The following is a 14,151-nucleotide window of genomic DNA, read 5'->3' on the forward strand; positions in this document are numbered from 1 at the left end:
TAATTCAAAAAGACACATGCACCCCAAAGTTCATTGCATTACTATTTACAATAATCAAGTCATGGAAGCAACCTAAATGCCCATTGACAGATGAATGGATAAAGAAGATATGGTTCATATATACAATGGAATATTACTCAGCCATAAAAAGGAATGAAATTGAGTCATTTGTTGAGACGTGGATGGATCTAGAGACTGTCATACAGAGTGAAGTAAGTCAGAAAGAGGAAAACAAATATCATATATTAACGCATATATGTGGAACCTAGAAAATGGTACAGATGAACCGGTTTGCAGAGCAGAAATTGAGACACAGAAGTAGAGAAAAGACGTATGAACATCAGAGGGGAAAGCAGAGGGGGGTTGGGATGGGGGTGTGATGAATTGGGAGTTTGGGATTGACATGTATACACTGATGTGTATAAAATGGATGACTAACAAGAAAATAAATAAATAAACATTAAAAAAAAAAGAAAAAGGTAGTTCAGTAACTGCTTTAGCTAAATTTACCTTTCTTTAAAAAGTTAGTCAGGGATATTCCCTGATGGTCCAGTGGTTAGGGCTCCATGCTTCCACTGTTCACTGTTATATCCCTGGTCAGTGAACTAAAATCCTGCATGCTGGATGACGCAGCAAAAGAAAAAAAAATTAGAAATACCAACTAAACTAAAAGGACCCTGAGTTGGGTTTTTTTGTCCTCTGCTTGAAGCTTTAGCACTTACAAGTTCTGTGATTGAAAAAGTTGCTTAATTTCTTTGAGCACTGTTTGTTTGGTTTTTTCTTCATTATTTGATGCTGTATCATATGTTCAGATAAGACAGGAAAGAGCTCTGGAGTTATAAAACAGTTATGTGTTTAGGTATGGGAGTAAGGGTCAGGCAATGGTAGTGGGAAATGATATAGTTCCTCAATAAGGACCTGCTCTGTTGCTAACAAGTCGATTTCCTTAGTAGAAAGCAAGACACATGAAGGCAGATTTGGCCTAGAAACAGTTGAATGGAACAGACCTAAGTTCAGAAACTTTGTCATGGTGAATGTATGAAATATATCTGTACTCCCCAAAACCCAGATGGGCCAACCAAAGATTGTACATCAATAAGATATTCCAATTGGTTTAACTTAGATGAGATCTAGGTGTAGTGGCAAGCTTTGAAATGTAGCTGAGAGAACTATTATCTAGCTCCACCAGCATAGGCAGTTAGCTTCCTATGCTTTTGTTCTTGTTATTTTTAGTTCTTAAGGGTTTGTTTTTTATAGGTTGACTTAAATTGTTTTCAATATAATTCATCCCTGTAATAAACTAAAACAACATATTAATTTGCAAAGCTTCCCTGAAGTCCTCTCCTCAATTCCAGATATAACCACTCTTAAAGGTTTGTAGTATATTCTCTAGACCTTTCTTATTTTTTTATTTGGCTCTTGAAAAAGCCTTCTTATTATTTGTGGTATACACCGATAATTGCCTAGTAAAACTGTTAAAGACAGTACTTGGTATCGGCAGATTAAAACATCATCACTCCATCATTATCCATTTTCTTTCTTACTAGCTACAGAACTCCTACTTAACCCAGGATGGTAAAATCTCTAGCTCAGACCACTTGACTTCCCAGGTTCCCTTGTAGTTACCATTGGCTATGACCCAATTCCGGTCGAGGAGATATACATGGGCCTTTTATTGGCTGGAGATCCCAGTAAAACTGTAGTTTTTCTGATGAAAAAGTCCAAGACTCAATTGGCATGTGTCTTTTGCCACTCCTCCTTTTCCCTCTTCCTGCAGCCATTTAATAAGCACTATAACAGAAGTCTGGATCCTTAATGATGTTGTAAAGCTGCCACAACAGTTCTTGAAAGCTATCTCCAGAATTCTTGTTACATGAGAAAAAGAAACTTTTGTGTTTTTGCATGTTATTTGGATGTTCTGGTACATAAAGCTTAGCACTATTAGCTGATATAAAAACCATTTCCTTTTGTGTGGCTTGCAAAGTTATGGAGACTCCTCACATGGAACTGACACATATTTTGACTGCGAGGGCCTAGATGTGATCCTTACAGGAAAGATTGTATATCTCCTGAACTATCTGTACAATGACAAATCTATATGGCAAGATAGGAAGGGGCTGACAGGGAGACGTTGCTTTGGGATCTATGTAAACTGATGGGAGATCCCTGAAATATGGCCACATTTCTGATCATAGACAAATCTGTGGAGGAAAGGAAGGGTGCCTTTGCTGCCTCACTCACCTCACAACGGAGCTAGTCCTTAGGGTACAGTACCAAGATAAAGTAATGTGATGAACAAATTCATTCCAGAGTTCTACTGATGACTAAGTTTTCTTTTCCCTTTCTGGGAAAGTATTTCTAGGAAAGATATGGTTTAATCCATTGATATGAATTTCTCCTGGTAGAAGTGTAGAGGTCTGTGGCACCAGGTAGAAGGGCTATTCTACTGATAGATCAGAGGACTTTTTTGTGGTGGCTAAACTCACACAGCAGTCATGATGTCTTAATCTGCTTATACCTAGTACTGTCTTTAACAATGGAAGGAGAAAAGAATTTTATTTTTGTTGACCTGGTGGTCACTTTTATGAATTTTTGAGGACTAAAACATATTTGCTAACAAGTGTCTTCCATTCAGCCTTCTAGCTTTTCCAGCCTTCATTTTGAGATAAATGAACTTAAATTCTGGAGACTTATGGTTTCTAATCTCTGCTAGACCCTCAGCATTGCTTGGTAATTATTATACTTGTCCCTAGTCAACCTAATGATACTTTATATGACTGTTCCAAACTTTAATCACTGTTTTCTAGGACCCTATATCATGTTTTCCTCCTTGCCTCATACTACCTGATTTCAAAATATGTTACAAAGCTACAGTAATTGGAACAATATGGTAGTGGTATAAAGACCAACAGAATAGAATAGGGAGTCCAGAAATAAATCCATACACTTACAGTCAACTGATTTCTGCCAAGGGTGCCAAGAACACACAAAGGGAAAAGGATGATCTATTCAACAAATGATGTTGGGGAAACGGTATATCTACATGCAGAAGAATGAAGTTGGACCCTTATCTCCCCCATATACAAAAAAAAAAAAACTCAAAATGAATTAAATATTTAAACATAAAACTTGGAACCATAAAACTACCTGAATAAAACATAGGCAAAAGCACCTTGATACTTGTCTGGGCATTTTTAAAAATATGACCCCAAAAGCATATTCAGCAAAAGCAAAAATAGATAAGTAGGATTGCATCAAACTAAGAAGTTGTGTATAGCAAAGGAAATAGTCAACAGAGTGAAAAGGCAAACTACAGATTGAGAGAAAATATTTGCAACCCAAATATCTGATAAGTGGTTAATATCCAAAGTATACAAAGAATTGAACTCAATAACAAAAGCAAAATTAAAAATCTGCAACCAAATAACCCTATTTAAAAAATGAACAAAGAAACTGAATATACGTTTCTCAGAAAAAAAAAAAAAGATACCAATGGCCATCAGGAATATGAAAAAGTACTTAAACACGACTATATCAGGAAAATACAAATCAAAACCACAATATTATCTTGCACATGTTAAAATGGCTATTATCAAAAAGACAAACGATAACAAATGTTGTCCAGGATATGGAGAAATTGAGACCTTTGTACACTGTTGGTTGTAATGTAAACTGGTACAGTCATTATAGAAAACTGGAGAGTTTCTTCAAAAAATTAAAAAATACAACTACCATATGTTCCAGCAATCTCACTTCTAGGTATTTATCCAAAAGAATTGAAATCAGGATCTTGAAGAGATATCTGTACTCCCACGTACATCACAGCAATGTGTACAATAGTCAAGATGTGAAAACCATCTAAATGCCCACTGAAAGATGAATGAGCAAAGAAAATTGGTATGTGCATGTAATGGAATACTATTCAGATTTTTAAAGAAGAAAATTCTGCTATATATGATAATATGGATGAACCTGGAGGACATTATGCTAAATGAAATCAGCCAGACTCAGAAAGACAAATACTGCATGATCTCACTTATATGTGGAATCTTTAAAAAAAAAATCAAACTCATAGAAGCAGAGAGCTGAATTTTGGTCGCAGGGAGCTGAGGGGAGCGGAAAATTGGGAGCTTTTGGTCAAGTGGTACAAAGTTTCATTTATGCAGGATAATAATTTCTGGTGATCTGATGTATAGCATGGTGGCTGTAGTTAATAATACTGTATTGTATATTTGGAGTTTGCTAAGAGAGTGACTTTTATGTGTTCTCACCACAACAAAAAAAATAGTAACTATGTGACATGGTAGATATAGATTAATTAGCTTGAGTGTGATGATCATTTCACAATGTATAGGTATATCAAAACATCACACTGTACACCTTAAATATATACAGTTTTTATGTATAAATTATACCTCACTAAAACTAGGGGAAGGAGGAGAAAATGAAGCCCATGTTGACCAAGGTTAGCAACCCCAAATTTAGATGCTGTTGATTAGAGAAACTATATATGAAGATCCTTTTTAATTTATTTTAAAAATCTCTATAAATTTCAGAAAACCAAACAACACGAAAGCATTACTTTATCATCAAAATCCATTGCTATATTTTACAGCAGGGATTGGCAAAATTTTTTTTGTAAAGGGTCAGATAGTAAATATTTTCAACTTTTGGGCTGCATGGTCTCTGCCATTGTAGCTGGAAAACAGTCATAGACAATATGCAAATTAATGGGTATGGCTGTGTTCCAATAAGACAGTAAAATAAGACAGTAAAATTTGAATTTCATGTAACTCTCACATGTCACAAAATATTCTCTTTAAAAATGCTATTGCAATAAGCCTCAAAATGATACAGCTTGAAAATTACTTTCTTAGCTTAAAATAAAGATCTATACAATTTTTTCTGGATGTATGTAATTAACATTATTTTATTCAGTAATTGAGTAATTTTAAAAGAAAGTGAAACTTTTAGACATGCAAAATGAACTTTTCAGAAGAACAGAAAAATGATGGATCAATAGCTATGATATAATTTCTCAAATGAGTTTTTTATCTATAGGAATGTATTGACCATTTCTTCTTTACTTCTTTATTGTACATACATCTTTTGAGTTGTTCTTCAAGGCAGAGGCTCTATCCTATCCATGTTTTGGTATTCACCACCTGTCTGAGTCCCTGGTGCATAGTAGGCCCTTAAAATATACTTGTTGAATTGAACAAAACTAATAAAATTAATCCAGTTTATGGCTATACTTCTGAAATTTAATTTTTTGTGGAAATGTAAAAATTTATTTATATGTATGGAGTTTAAAAAATGTTCCATTTGGAATTCTGAAAATAAAAGTATCTAATTTTGAATTAGAACAAATTAGTTGTTTTACCAAGAAAAACCCAAATTAAATAGAATAAAATAATAGAAACCAAAATCTTATGCCTAATAAAGTAAAAATCAAGCCATGGTTAAAATACAGGAGGATTTCCAAGTAGGAACGCCACCAAGGTAGGTAGACCTTGAGGTAGAAATCTTCTTAGTGTGTTCAAAGACCAGAAAGAAGGCCACAGTAGTTGAAGTGGAGTGAGTGAAGAGAGGAATGGTTGGAAATTTGTTTGGAGAGATACCGAGGGTCTTAATCACATAGGGCCATGTCAAGGTCTTGACATTTCATTCTAAAAGTTATGGGAAGGCATTTGAAAGGCTTTAGCAGTGGAGTGGCATGGTCAGATTTATGTTTTAAATGGAACATGTTGGCTGTTGTGTCGATGCTGGAGAAACAAGAATGGGAAAAGGGAAAACAGTAAAGAGGCTAGTGTTGTAGTCCAGACCAGAAATAATGGCGACCTAGAATAGGGTGGAAGTATTTGAGTTGGTGAAACGTGTTTCGATGCAGCATCGATTTCAGAGAGAAAGTGGATTGTGTTTGATGGTGGACTATTTGTGAAATATGAGAAAGAGGAAAGTCAAGGATGCTGCCAAGATTTTTGCCATGAACAACTAGGTGAATGGTGGTCTCATGTAGTAAGATGAGAACCATTGTAGTATTTACAAATTTTGGAAGCGGGGGTTAAAAGTTCTGTTTTGTATGTATTATATTTCAGATTCCTATTAGACATCCAAGTGGATATATAGGGTAAGTAGTTGGATATGAGAATCTGGATTTCAGAGGTGAGATTAGAGCTGATGATACATATTTGGCAGATTCAGGCAAAGCTACCCATCAGCTCCATTTTCTTCCCTCTTTCCTTGAAGATATTCATTACTCTGAGGCTGGTGTGTAGCCTTCCTCTGAATGTTTTTTTATTGATTTGTTTTTCATTTTTTTATATAGCCATATCTGTATATGGTACTATTTTGAATGCTTTCAAAATGAGAAGACATGCTGTATACATGTATATATATTTTTTCAAATTTCTTTTGCAGCTCAATTTTGTTTTTGAGATTTACTTAGTTGATCCAAGCATCTACAGTTCATTAACTGTTCAATTTACTGTATGACTAAATAAGATTTTAATTAGCATTCCTTTTCTGAAAGAGTTAGTTTCTGATTTTTCTTAATGCAATCAGTGTGGCAATGAACATCGTTGTACATGTTTTTTTCATTTACCCATGTGCAAAAGTTTCTCTTGGGAATATAAATAGAAATGCAATTGCTGGAAACTAGGATATTCACATATTCAGGTTTACAAGATGTTTTCAGATTTATCTTTAAAGCAGTGTACCAACTTACACAATGGCAGGACTCTAGAGTTCCTTCTCTCAATATCTGAAATTAGAGTAAATGTGATTATGTATGATGTTTACATTATTTTTTGTTAGATACATTTCATCTGGTTAAGAAAGTCTCCATAGATTTCTGATTTTCATAGATATTTTATCAAGAATTGATGTAGAATTTTATCAATTGCAGTTTGTGAATCTGTTGAAATTGTCACTTTTTTGTTCTTTTAATCTGTTAATATGGCAACTTGCATTATTAGACTTTCTAATGTTTTTCATGCTTGCATTTTGGGATAAATTCTGCTTGATATCCATTTACCTATCTATTTACTTATTCATCCACTCATCCATATAACATTTAATTAAATATCTTCAGGTAGGTATCAGGTTTATCTTGTTACACAGGTTTTCCTCCTATTCTATTATCTGGAACACAGGGTTTAATATTAGGGATTATCCACTAGTTTAGTGGACTCACCTGAAAAAAATATGTGGCCCTGATACCTTATGTGAAAGTTATTAGTATTCTTATATGACTTATAAAGGTTTAAGTGTATCTTCTAATATGTTCTCCTTTTCATTTTTAATGAAATGCTTATCTTTCCTTCTTTCTTTTATTCTTGATCAATTTTGCCAGAGATTTGTCTAAGTTAATAGCTTTATCCAATGAAGCAGTTTTTGGTTTTGCTGATCCTCTCTATGATTTCTTTGCTTTTCTATTTCATTAATTTCAGCTTTATTTGTTATTTACTTATTTTTTCCTTTGTGTTTATTTTTTAAAAATTAAGTTGAATTGTTAGCTCACCAATATTATATTTTTGTAATATTTGATATATTAATACATATTCAAATATACATGTTTATAAAGTATATATAATATTTATAAGAATATTTGAAATGCATATGTGAATTATGAAGCATAACAATAATAAATGAACATCTGTGGATACACTATCCAAACAAATAAGTAGAAATAATCAATAATGTTGAAAATAAGTTCTAACCTGTTTTTATCTCAATAACTCATTACGTATATATTAGGAAATATTTCAAACATGCAGACAAAGATATAGATTCATCTATTCTTTTCTCCAGCTTTATTGAGATATAATTGGCATATAACGTTGTGTAAGTTTAAGGTGTACAACATGATGATTTGACACAAGTATGTATTGTGAAATGTTTATCAAAATAAGGTTACTTAACATATCCTCCACCTCACTTAATTACCATTTTTATTGTTGTTATGGTGAGAACATTAAAGAACTACTCTCACAGCAACTTTCAAGTATACAATACAGTATTATTAACTATAGTCACCATGGGGTTCCTTAGATCCCCAGAACTTATTCATTGTATAACTGAAAGTTTGTAACATTTGACCAGTATCTCCCCATTTCCCTCCTCCCTCAGTCCCTGGAAACCATCATTCTACTCTCTTTCTATGAGTTTGATGTTTATAGATTCCACATGTAAGTGAGGTCATACAGTATTTGTCTTTGTCTATCTGACTTATTTCACTTAGTGTAATGCCCTCAATGTCCATCCATGTTGTCACAAATGATAACATAGATTCCACATAGCTCCCTTTTCAAATATTAGTTGATCATACATGTGTGGATTTATTTCTGGGTTCTTAGTTCTTTTCCTTTGGTCTTTGTTGACTGTTTTTATACCAGTACCATACTGTTTTGATTTCTACAACTTAGTAATATAGTTTGAAATCAGGAAGCATGATGCCTTCAGCTTTGTTCTTTCTCAAGATTGCTTTGGCTATTCAAGATCTTTTGTGATCCCATAGAAATTTTAGGATTTTTTTTCTATTTCCATGACAAATGCCATTGGAATTTTGATAGAGATTGCACTGACTCTATAGATGGTTTTGGGTAGTATGGACATTTTAACAATATTAACTCTTCCAATCTGTGAATATGGGATACCTTTTCATTTATTTGCAACTTCTTAAACTTCTTTCATCAATGTCTTATAGTTTTCAGTGTATAGATCTTTCATTTCCTTGGTTATATTTATTCCTAAGCATTTTATTGTTTTTGATGCTACTGTAAATGGGATTCTTTATTTCATTTTTAGATATTTCATTATTTGCATATAGAAATAAAAGTGATTTTTGTATATTGATTTTGTATCCTAAAATGTTACTAAATTTATTTGTTAGTTCTAACAGTTTTTTGATGGAGACTAGGATTTTCTATGTACAAAAGGCTGGGGAGGCTTGTCACTCACCCCATTCTCCCTTTCTCGGGAAGGGGAACTCTTTCTACCTGGGGGGTTCCCTCTTGGCATTGAGCAGTGCTGGCCTGGGAGGTGGGATGATGCAGGTAAAATCAAGCTCTTCTTCCTTCCCATTTTGCATGGTTATTTTCAGGGTTTTTGTTCCACTGTGTTGCTGACGTTTCTTAAAGTGGACTCCTGAGCTCTCCCAGAGCTGTTTTTGTTTGTGAATAGCTCTCTAACTGTTGATCTTTGTGGAAGGATGAAAGCTGGGGTCTGCTGCTTCACCATCTTGGTGACATCACTCCCTCTATCCTGTTTAAAATGTACCCAAGTTTCATTCAGGTACAGCGAGGCCAACAGATTAGAAGATGATTCCCATTGAAAAATATCATTTATTATTCACAATTCCCAAGAGGAGGGGAGCGTGCCATGCCACGTAGAGTCACAAGAGAGAACACTGGGGTCAGTCATAGACAGAGAGAAAGAGAGTGAGGAGAACTGTGGAAAAGCCTTTATTGTGGTTTTCTTGGTAAGGAATGGGCAAGGCTATATAAGTGGGCTGCCCAGATTTAGGATTGGCTAGCTTGATAATTTCAGTGTGCTCAGAGGTCTAATAGGAGCTGCCCCTAGTTCTCTGATGCTTGATCCTAGGGTGATTAGGGCAGGAGGTTAGTATCTTACAATTGTTAGTACACAATAAAGAAGGTGTTTTGGGTGTATGGACTCTGGATTGGTTAGTTTGCTCATGAAAGCTATGCTCACTGTATAGTTGCTTCTACCTGTAGAAATCAGCTAAGTCTGGGAAAGGTGGTCCCTCTCTAGTCAACAAGATCCCATAATAACAAAATATCAGATAGAGAAACTAAAAAACATTTTTAATTCATATACCTACAAACTCTACTTTTTGTTTTTATTATTACTTTATCTTTTATGCTATATATACTAAGATACAATTTGTATAAAGCTCCAACAATGAAACTAGTCAATATATCATTTAGGTATATATACATATGTAACAAAGATTTAAAATCTCATTCATTTTTTAATTAAAAACTTTTTTCTAATATGTACATTTAAGACCATTTATTTCTGATTACAGCAAGAGCTGTACCTCAATTTTTACCATTTTGTCTTTAATGAAATTCAGATAGGAATGTTTTTATATTTGTATAATTTCTACTTGGCACATGAGTTATTTAGAAGTTTTCCTTTTTTTCTGAAGGTGATATGTTTATTTGATTGTATATTTTTGTTTAATAATTTAAGGAATTTGGTCTTCATTCCTAGATTCTTTGGTATTTATTGACTTTTATATATTTGTATTATATTATTATATCTCAAGTTCTTCTTCCAAGTTCAATTTTCCTTTTTGCTAAAGTGAAAGCTATCTGTTAATAGCTCTTTCTACAAGGATTTATGAACTAAGTGCAAGGATTTCTAAACTTAGTTAAGCTAAGTCTTTTTTTTTAAGTGACTATTTCACTCTCACTTTTGAATGGTAGTTTAGCTGGTTGTGGCCTTCTAGGTTGACAATTGTTTTTCTTCAGCATTCTAAAGATATAATTCCACTGTTTAGGTAGTCTCTGTTGCTGCCAAAAATTTGCTCTCGTTCTAGTTATTGTTTCTTAATAGGTAATCTCTCCCCCCTCCCTTTTTGCAATTTGGTTTTTCTCTTTTGATTTTATTTAATGTTCTGAAGTTTCACTAAATTTTACTTAATAATAATAGTTGCTATTATTATTGTTGTTACTAGTATTATTATTTAAATTCTGCTTAGGAGTTGGCATACTTCAATTTGAAGATTCATTTCTTAAAAACATTTCCAGAAATTTCTAACCATTGCCATTTTGGATATCCTCTCTTTCCCATTTTTTAAAAGTGTTTTCCTTCTGGAACTTCTAGTAAAAATAGTGTATGTTCTCTAAGTCTGTGAGGCTGTTTCTGTTTTATAAATAAGTTCATTTGTATCATTTTTTTAAGATTTTGCATATAAGCAATACCATATGATATTTGTCTTTCTCTGTCTTACTTCACTTAGTATGATAATTTCCAGGTCCATCCATGTTGCTGCAGATGATATTATTTTATTCTTTTTAATGGCTGAGTAATATCCCATTGTATATATATACCACATCTTCTTTATCCATTCATCTGTTGATGTATAGCACAGGGAATGCTGCTTAACATTCTGTAATAACCTAAACGGGAAAAGAATTTGAAAATGAAGAGATACATGTATATGTATAACTGAATCACTCTGCTGTACACCTGAAATTAACACAACATGGTTAATCAACTACACTCCAATAAAAAATAAAAAGTTAAAAAAATATTGTATGTTTTCCTTCTATATGTCATATATTTTAAATTCTCTGTCAAGTTTCCTATCTCTTTACCTCTCAGTATTGCATTTTGGTGTTTTCTTTAAAAATTATTTTCCAGTTTTTAAATTTCTCTTTAGCTTTGTCTAATTTGCTATTTATCCATCTATTGGCTTTTTAAAAAATTACAATGACAATAATTTTTAATTTCCAAAAATTCTATGTGGATCTGTTACCAATCTATCTGCTCTTGTTTTTCTTTTTCTTATTGTATTATTTTCTCTCTTTTTAGCTTGCATGTTTTTTCTCTCTTTTAACTTTTAATCATATTTATTTCATAATTTATCTATTTGCTCAATGTTCTATTTGCTCAATGTATTTATAATCTAATTCTCCTGTATTCTGGATCCATCACAGTTGGCCATTCTTTTCATGTGTTTCTATTTTTTATAGTGAGCTATATTTGGAAAGATTTTTTTTCATCGTTGGTGTCCATGTACTCTGAATTTTAGAAAAGTCTTGGAAAGCAGACTTACATTTGCATGTTACAAATATCTCAGGAATTTCATCGATCTTGGTACAAAATTTATATTAATTTCCCTACTTTATATTTCTTACACAACATACTTATTCTAAAATCAGACTATCTATCTCACATACATGGTATTTTAATTTCTCACAGGTATTTTTTATAAATCCAAAGTCTCATATATAAACAGATTATCTTGTTACTTCCATGTACATATGAGTGGAGTCTCCGTTTTCCCTGTTCCAGCTTTATTCAGTGGTTTTGCTTAAAATTCCCTATCTTAAGAGCCCCATGTGTGGAGATTACACTGTTATTTCCTAACTGTTAGGGTGTATATCTGTGTATTGGGACTCACCATACAAACTAAGAGAATAGCTCACTATCCTACAACTTAGTTTCTGCCACCTGGGAATTTCCCTTTCTTTCTTTTGGGTTTACTATGTAAACTTATTCTGTGATAATTCATCCAGCATTTCTAGATATATAAAGGGAAGTTCTTGTTAGTTCAGTGTGTAGGTTGCCACCTATTCATTCTTTGACCTATTGCAATTTGGTTTCCACTGCCACCACTCCACTGAAACTGTTTCCCAGTTCTTAATTTCTATGACTTCATGCTCTCATCTCTGTTATTTGACATTATTGATCCTGAGATCTTTGAATTTTTTTTCCTTTTTTTTCTTGAATTCTGTAAAACCTCTCTTATTTCTTTGACTCCATTTGGAAAATCCATCAGTCTTTTTTACCTGTTCCTTTTCCTTTTTAAAAAGAAATTTTAATAGAAATATTTAAAATATTTAAAACATATAAAAAATAATACAATGGAGCCCAGAGGAAGATGGCAGAGCAAAAGGATGTGCTCTCACTCTCTCTTGCGAGAGCATCAGGATCACAACTAGCTGCTGGAAAATCATCAACAGGAGGACACTGGAACTCACCAAAAAATATACCCACGTCCAAGGACAAAGGAGAAGCCACAGTGAGACGGTAGGAGGGGTGCAATCACAGTAAAATCAAGTCCCATAACTGCTGAGTGGGTGACTCACAGACTGGGGAACACATATACCACAGAAGTTCACCCACTGGAGTGAAGGTTATGAGCCCCACGTCAGGCTCCCCAACCTGGGGGTCTGGCAATGGGAGGAGGAATTCCTAGAGAATCAGACTTTGAAGCCTACTGGGATTTGATTGCAGGACTTTGACAGAACTGGGGGAAACAGAGACTCCACTCTTGGAGGGCACACACAAAATGGTGTGTGCATTGGAACCCAGGGGAAAGAGCAGTGACCCGAGGGGATACTGAATCAGACTTACCTGCTAGTGTTGGAGGGTCTCCTACGGAGGCGGGGGATGACAGTGGCTCACCGTGGGTACAAGGACACTGGCAGCAGAAGTTCTGGGAAGTACTCCTTGGCGTGAACCCTCCCAGAGTCCGCCATTAGCCCCACCAAAAAGCCCAGGTAGGCTCCAGTGTTGGGTTGCCTCAGGCCAAACAACCAACAGGGAGGGAACTGAGCTCCACCCACCAGAACAACAGTCAGCTCTACCCACCTCCAGTCCCTCCCATTAGGAAACTTGCATAAGCCTCTTAGATAGCCTCATCCACCAGAGGGCAGACAGGAGAAGCAAGAAGAACTACAATCCTGCAGCCTGTGGAACAAAAACCACATTCACAGAAAGATAGACAAGATGAAAAGGCAGAGGGCTATGTACCAGATGAAGGAACAAGATAAAACCTCAGAAAAACAACTAAATGAAGTGGAGATAAGCAAACTTCCAGGAAAATAATTCAGAATAATGATAGTGAAGATGATCCAGGACCTCAGAAAAAGAATGGAGGCAAAGATCGAGAAGATGCAAGAAATGTTTAACAAAGGCCTAGAAGCATTAAAGAACAAACAAACAGAGATGAACAATACAATAACTGAAATGAAAACTACACTAGAAGGAATCAATAGCAGAATAACTGAGGCAGAAGAACGGATAAGTGACCTGGAAGACAGAATGGTGGAATTCACTGCTTTGGAACAGAATAAAGAGAAAAGAATGAAAAGAAATGAAGACAGCCCAAGAGACCTCTGGGACAACATTAAACGAAACAACATTCACATTATAGGGTGCCCAGAAGGAGAAGAGAGAGAGAAAGGACCAGAGAAAATATTTGAAGAGATTATAGTCAAAAACTTCCCTAACATGGGAAAGGAAAGAGCCACCCAAGTACAGGAAGTGCAGAAAGTCCCATACAGGATAAACCCAAGGAGAAACATGCCGAGACACATAGTAATCAAATTGGCAAAAATTAAAGACAAACAAAAATTATTAAAAGCAGCAACGGAAAAATGACAAATAAAA

At 34.4% G+C, this 14,151-nt stretch overlaps 1 long non-coding RNA gene across 6 annotated transcripts in view; it reads left to right on the forward strand.

Moving 5' to 3' along the window:
• LOC309620793 overlaps window positions 1-14,151 on the forward strand; it is a 959,234-nt gene that overhangs the window by 275,545 nt on the left and 669,538 nt on the right. The window contains exon 7 of one of the 6 annotated variants that reach the window (XR_014239628.1): window positions 6,099-6,130. The exons of the other annotated variants lie outside the window; for them this stretch is intronic. This is a non-coding gene — a long non-coding RNA (uncharacterized lncRNA). The remainder of the gene's footprint in view (window positions 1-6,098; window positions 6,131-14,151) is intronic. 6 annotated transcript variants of the gene reach the window in all.

This window comes from Balaenoptera borealis (genome assembly GCF_965194805.1).
Source record: "Balaenoptera borealis genome assembly, chromosome: X".
In the NCBI taxonomy this organism is placed as follows: domain Eukaryota; kingdom Metazoa; phylum Chordata; class Mammalia; order Artiodactyla; family Balaenopteridae; genus Balaenoptera; species Balaenoptera borealis.